This window comes from Papilio polytes, unplaced genomic scaffold (genome assembly GCF_000836215.1).
Source record: "Papilio polytes unplaced genomic scaffold, Ppol_1.0 DF824393.1, whole genome shotgun sequence".
Classification (NCBI taxonomy): Eukaryota; Metazoa; Arthropoda; class Insecta; order Lepidoptera; family Papilionidae; genus Papilio; species Papilio polytes.
Genome location: NW_013524811.1, coordinates 166,855 through 174,138, shown reverse-complemented (window position 1 = coordinate 174,138; position 7,284 = coordinate 166,855). Strand labels below are relative to the sequence as shown.

At 35.7% G+C, this 7,284-nt stretch overlaps 1 long non-coding RNA gene across 1 annotated transcript in view; it reads right to left on the bottom strand.

The window, feature by feature from the left end:
* LOC106111002 overlaps window positions 1–4,690 on the bottom strand; it is a 9,717-nt gene extending 5,027 nt beyond the window's left edge. The window contains exon 1 of the long non-coding RNA XR_001226135.1: window positions 4,654–4,690. This is a non-coding gene — a long non-coding RNA (uncharacterized LOC106111002). The remainder of the gene's footprint in view (window positions 1–4,653) is intronic.
* Window positions 4,691–7,284: the final 2,594 nt, after the last annotated feature.

The window sequence follows — 7,284 nt, the reverse complement described above, 5'->3', positions numbered from 1 at the left end:
TTTAGATGGATGTTTGTAAGAGTTTGTAACAAAAACGGCTGAACGAGTTTTGATAAAATTTGACATAGGCGTAGAGGATAGTCGGGAAGAACACATAGGTTACTTAGTTTTTTTTTTTATTCCAAGCGGATTTAGTCGCGGGCGAAAGCTAGTAATGTTATAAGGATGATTTAGTAATGTTATGTGTAACTTTATATGTCTTTGAGAATGTTTGTACGCTCCTTGTATAGACTTGTGTCAACTCTCACGTTCGAAGAATTATAATATCTATGTGAAACAAGTTTTGTACATAAAGGTATTAAGGGGTGAAGATTCTCAGCTGCGGTTCTCAGCGGATATTGACAATAACTGGAATCGCCACTTATTAAATGGTTTTTATTCACACAAGTTTTTATTACAAATTGAGGAATGTTCACTATAGACTAACTCTCCTTCATAGACTCACAATTTTATGTGAAACTAGATTTCGACCGCGAGATTTCCGTTTGCAAAAAAAAACAAAAGTAAGTAGTCATGCATGTGTTCTTCCAGGCTAATCTCTGCACTCTACATCTATGCCAAATTACATCGAGTTCCGTTCGGCCGTTTAGGCTACAAACTCGAACAGACATCCTTCCATCTTAACCTCGGATCAAATAGCATTAGGCGCTCCTGCCCCCCTCTGCTATAAAAATGTAGTCATGAATGGAGTTTGACGTTTTGTTTACCTAATATCTTAAATAGTTACATATAGCACAAATACAAGGCGCTTTCGTCAAGTCAAACGCTTTCAGATCTCGTCAGGCAGGTCAGAAACCTCATAGTCAGTTCGCGTCATTAAAACTCGCGTCAGACATCGCTTCGTCCGCTTGATTGCGTTGTGACGAGGTAACGGAACAGCGACATGCGACACGCGAGATCATTGTTTTTGTCCGGTGTCGAGTGTCGGACGATGTTGTCTCGAAACATGGCGATGGAAACGGCAATACAACAGCATCAGAAGTGATGTTATAATAGATTTTATAGAATACATAACGTAGTAAAATGTTATTTCTAAGTTAATTAGTTAGTCTGGTACATTTATAATTATTGCTTTATCCCGTTTTATTTACAAAAAAATATATTGAAAACCATTCATCTCACTTCTGGCTGTACTTGATCATCATCATCATCCACTTGCCCTTATCCCTTACGGAGGGTCGGCACAGTATGTGCTGCTCTTCCATACATCTCTATCAGCCGTCATATCTGAATCCACTCCTTTCTTAAGCATATCTGGCTGTACTTGATATCAATAGAAAAAAAGGAAATACTTTAAATTTAAACTTGCTATTGCCTGCAACTCCGTCCGCACGCAATTAAAAAAAAATAATAGCCTCTGTATTCTTCCAGACATTGTTTGACGTAGATAAATGCCAAATCTCATCGAGATCCGTTCAGCTGTTTATGTTTGTCTGTACTCTAACAAACATCCGTCTATCTAAACTTTCGCATTTATAATATTAGTATGAGAAATTATTGATTTCCAAGCGGTAACCATCGGTTTGAGGGACAGTGGAATTACGGCGTTAATATAAACTAACTGAACTCACATTACTTAGTTCCGGTTTAAAATATGCTGGCAGTTAATGGAATAACTGTACACAGACGTGTCATGAATATACGAGCGAATATATTCAATTAAAAAAAACACATCTTATAAAAAGGCTTGTAACCATTTCAATGTCACATACCTCATGAAGGACTCTACTAGGGCCAGCTAGGGTTGCCACTCTTGTTTTTCATATTCTAGTTTGACATTAATGTCTTGTTTAAATACGTTGCATGAAGCCTCACTGGATTTCTTTTCGTTAATCGAAAGACAACCCTAGAGACAACCTGCTTGAAGGATCATTGACTATTCTATAAATAGATGGTCCGTTTAAAAATAACATGAAATGTCCCGAGATACAAAGATTATTTGCGTGCTTTTAGTTTCGATTACAGTTTTATAAAGACTTTTAGACTTTGACAATAACATATTCATTGCCGTTTAAGTACTTATCTCTTCTCTCTTACACAAGCTCTACTCTACCTGTCTCTCTCGTCAATGTCAAAGAGTATTCAATGGTAGACTAACTATAGCTATTAAATACCTATAACCGTCAACATATAGATTGTTTAACTAGAAATGCATCCGCGTTCTACTATTATTTAATTAAGGTTAATTGTTGAGTACCGCGCGACCGGCGGCGCTGCCTAGCTCGCGTAATTATAAGCATTGTCTATAGCCAAGTGTACACACGGACAAACGGTTTAACAAATACACTTTTGTTACATATATTATCATTGTAAATCGGACCACACGTGTATTTAATCTAAGTCGTAACATTCTTTTGCTGGTTTAAAAAGTGAAAGTTTACATTTTTTTTTTGCTTTCATTTTAATATACCATGCTTGCATAACGTAATATCAAGCTGTAACAATTATCATAATTAACTACTTTCATTGCTTCTAAATACCCGTCCATATTTACCTTAAACTAATAATGTTAACTGGTAAAGTTTTATGTATGTATAATACATCCGTCTGTAGATACATGATCAAATGCAGCTGTAAACAGCCAACAGGTGCGCTGACCGGTCAACAACGCGGTTCCCACGCGGCCAGCGCGCGCACGCCCGAAACCAGCATTCATAAACTTGTACAACAGTGCGGGTCTATCCCTTTCCGATCGTATGTGATCGTGCGAGACGGAACGTGACGTGTGTGCGTGACATTGCCCCCCCACCTTAGTCCTATCTCCTTATGCTAGTATCACACGCAGGAAGACAGTAGACCTCGCACTTTCTATCCAAATAGTACACTGTTTTTACATTTCCGTTTAAAGGACAATACTGCACTGTCCTACTGCTCTACCATCGTGTGAAACTCGCAGTTTCCATAGGCATATTCGGTCTATTCCCCCTCCCCTTGTTTGTAGGTATCCCCCCGCTCTCCCGGGGCCTTGAGGGCCTTGACCCTGCGCTCGCGCGTCGCTACAAAAAGCTCAGACGCCGCCCGCAAGGAAATTACCTCTTGAAATATGCTATGCTCCTAGAAATATCTCGTCATTGACGTCTTAATAATGTTAAAGCTACAGTGGAAATAGCGGGTTTACTTATGTTATAGTTTTACATTAAAAAAATAAAATCCTTGATATTTTACCTAGATGATAAAGCTTAGTGTATAACAAACTAGCTTTTGCTTGCAACTTCGCCCGCATGACATTAAAAAATATAAAAAAATGTGACTGATGTTCCTCACTTATAACGTAGCTTTTAAATGGTGAAAGGATTTTTAAAATCGGCCCAGTAGTTTTTGAGTTATTTTAATTCATACAAGCATACAAATCTTACTGGCTTATAATATTAGTAAAGATATATTTATATGTAGTTTCAAGAAATTATACAATTACACGCTTTTGCTTTATTTTATTAGCATATTTTAATATCTGTTCCGACTCACAGCGGGTTTTTTAAACACGCTGTGTTTAGGATCTTCGTAGGAAGTTGAGTCACTTAATACCTAAGTTAATTGCCTTGTTCGTTGGTTTGTACATCTTTTGTTCTGAGTCATATCGGACATTGTTATTACAAAAAGTCGGATGTAAACCATAATGTTTTAGAATCGTCCTGTATTTTTGTACGCGTACTTTAACATAATAAAACCTTGATACAATTAAAACCCTTAATCATAGACAAACTGTGTTTTTTTAGATAATGAAACAGAGCGTCGAAAGCTCAGAGAGTAAGCACTTGACTTGTAAACTGCAATTCCTGGGTTCAAAATCTCTTGAGAATTTCCTATGTACATTTAACTAGCATGCTTAACAGTATTTTCAGCGTTTTATCGAATACTATACGTTTACAATATATTAAATTTATAATCTATACTTATTTATATAACGAGGAAAGATTTGAATTTTTGTATGTAATGAAATAACTCGAAAACTACATGTCCTATATCAAAATTTTTATACCATTAAAAAGCTACGTTATAGGTAATATTGACTGTATATTTTTATTTCACGTGAGCGAAGTCGCGTGCAACAGTTAGTTTTAAATATTGAGGAAATTATTTCAATTTGGAAATACCAGACTTCAATTCATGTATGTGGTTTTACATTTGTTGAATTTTAAACATTATGTGTAGGGAATTTTAAATTTACTCAAGACAAAAGAACATTTGTTTTTGTGACTAAAAAAAAATCAAATTTTCTAACTAAATTAAAAAAAAAAAACAAAATCATCAGCGAAAATAGCTTTTTTTATTATTGCGTTAGTAAGTATATTTCTGATATCTAAAAGAATTGGGCCTCAGAAGTTCAAAACCGCTATATTAAGTTATGTAAAATCAACCTTGCCCAGAAAATGTCACAGTTCGTAACCGAAATCATTAGTAATTATAATTTAGAACACATCAAAATATCCGAATGTGAAGGATTTATTACTAACGGTTTGCCCGTGACTGTCAGCGCGGAATTTAAAAATACTACAATACTAGCTGTCATCGCGACTTCGACCGCGTAAAATTACAGAAATCAGTAAAATTATAGCCTTTTACTCAGTGAGAACATATCATTTTAATTAAATTGTTTAAACTATCGTGAGACATTACTTTAAGCGAAAATTAATTAAGAACGGCTCAACTCACGCTTTTATCCTCCGGCGAAGCACCGACTAGTTTCGGATCCTTCGGGGATCCTTCTTCAGGGCGAGTGTTAATTAACTTTTGTTCGCGGTCGCGTCGCGCCTCGCACTGCGGGCCAGGGCGCGGAGGGCGCGGTTCGAGGGGGCGGGGGGCGCCAAGAGCGTTGTGGCCGCTTCGTGCTTCGGCGACGGAGATGTCGACTCGTTCAAAAATGTTGTAGAGTCGCTATTGTTCTTATTAAAATTTAAGAAGAAGGATCCCCGATGGATCCGAAACTAGTCGGTGCTTCGCCGGAGGATAAAAGCGTGAGTTGAGCCGTTTTTAATATCATTTTAATGTTACATTTTTGAAATCGGTCCATTACTTTTTGAGTTATTTCAATACATACAAAAATACAAATCTTTCATCTTTATAATATTAGTATAGATTACCATGTTCACACCTTAGTCACACAGAATAAATGCAGCCTTTCGGATACACTATCTAAGTTATATTTACATTAAATACATTGTATGTATGTATCGCACTTGCACTGCCATTGTTAACAAACAATGATTGTTACATCGATAACTTATATACTTGATATCGATAATTTATAAAGACATCACTAATGTCGATAAATGCTATAAGATTTCATCACCTGTACATATTTACAGATACATTTAGGGCCTGTCTCATTGTAAATTGTCTGATAACAGTCCAACCTGTAAAATATGTTATGGAAATATCGGATTTTATTCCCTTAGGATGACGTCATTATTAAGCTATGTGAATCTATCACCGAGTGGTGGGACAGGCCCTTACTCTTGTAAGGTCCTGGTAACGGGTTTTCTTTCCTTAAATAACTCTATTATCTGTCATCTCAGTCATCACTCCCTTCTTGATCATCCTTTCAGGCATTCATCTCTTTCTAGGTTTACCTGTACCGGTGTACCACATGCGATTCGTCTCTCATACCATGCTAACCCTGTAAAAACTTAATTTATTAAAATAAATATACACTACAACGCACAATTGCACCATAGTTAATCACAGCACAAGGTCATGGTGATTAAAAAAATCGTGAATCGATGGTTTTGTATGTTGTATGAAGAAGGTTAATTGCCAGATCGTGCTGTATCTCTTGACATGTAAAACTTAAGCTAATCCTTGAAAATTTGTGGTAAAACATTGTTACCTTACAATGTATAATCAGATTCAAATTTAACGACTGCTCGTAAGTACGATCTTCGCACACACAATGGATCAATGGGTAGACCATAGAATGGTCTCGGTTGTATCTAGCCTTCGATACCTAGATAACTGTTCATAAAATCTATATAAATATTATAAAGAGAAAATATTTGTATTTTTATGTATTTTAATAACTAAAAAACTACTCTACCGATTTTAAAAATTCTTTTACCGTTAGAAAGGTAATTTATCTGTAATATAGGCTATATTTTTTATTATATTTTAATTTCACGCGGACGAATTCGCGAGCAATATCTAGTTGTTTAATAATACAGTCCAGTGCGATGCAATTGCCAGCCATCATCTGCGCCAGCGGGCTTATTGAATAGAACTATACGACCACGAAGTACCACTTACATCATTCAATAGTACAAATATCAAAATTATTGTCAATGACGTGAGGAGTAAAGCGATAATTAAGTTGATTTACTTGTATAGAAATATTTCAAAATACTAGCAACACACAATGGCCAAATGTTGCCAAGTGACAATTAATATGGCAAACATTTGCTGACACAATCACTCATGTACACACGTTAGTTTTTGAATGATGGCTTTAACTTTACAGGCTTAGTGACTTGTTCTTTCATTAATGTCTATCAGCCTTTCAGACTCCATATACTTACATATCCTCTTTTATACAATCTATCTATACTCCGATCTTCTACCTTTCTAGCCACTTACATTTTATTTTATTATACACGTAACTGTAGTTATACACAGGTTAGAGTACCTGTAGGTTGGTTAAAACGTAACGTGTTAACTTCATGATCTTCATTAAAGCACATGTATCTAATGTTCATTTTTCGTCCCCACCACGTGGCGCTCGGGTGACCAATTTCAAGGACATTCCTCATTTATTTCCCGGAACTGATAAACATCAAATGAAGTAGGATAGAATTGGTTTAAAAAGTAATATGTGATTTAATTAAATTATGTTAAAGTAGCAATTTATTTTATGTAACATAACGTTTTGTAAATTTAAATGCATATTTAAAAGCGTATTTTTTTAATAAAACTACCAACTTCATAAATGGGAGATTTTTGTGTTTTTTTTTCCGTGTGACGTCACAGTGGTATTTCGAAATCCATCGTAATGTAGTACGTAAAGTATTCATTATCTCTGAGTATAAAAATAAACTGATACAGAGGACGTGCGCTCAGCTTTCCATTGACATTGTTCTCATTGTTCTGAAAGCGTTTACAACATGGGTTTACACTCCCGAAACATGTGAACGAAATATATTGCTGTTTCAATTCCTTTTAGAGACTAGTCAGGATGATTTTTTTTTGTAGTATTTCCTACAAGCGGATACACATAGATACAAAAACCTATGTCTACGAAACTGTTCGTTTCCTTCTTCCTTGAACAATCCAAGTATCGATAATTGTCTTGTTCGT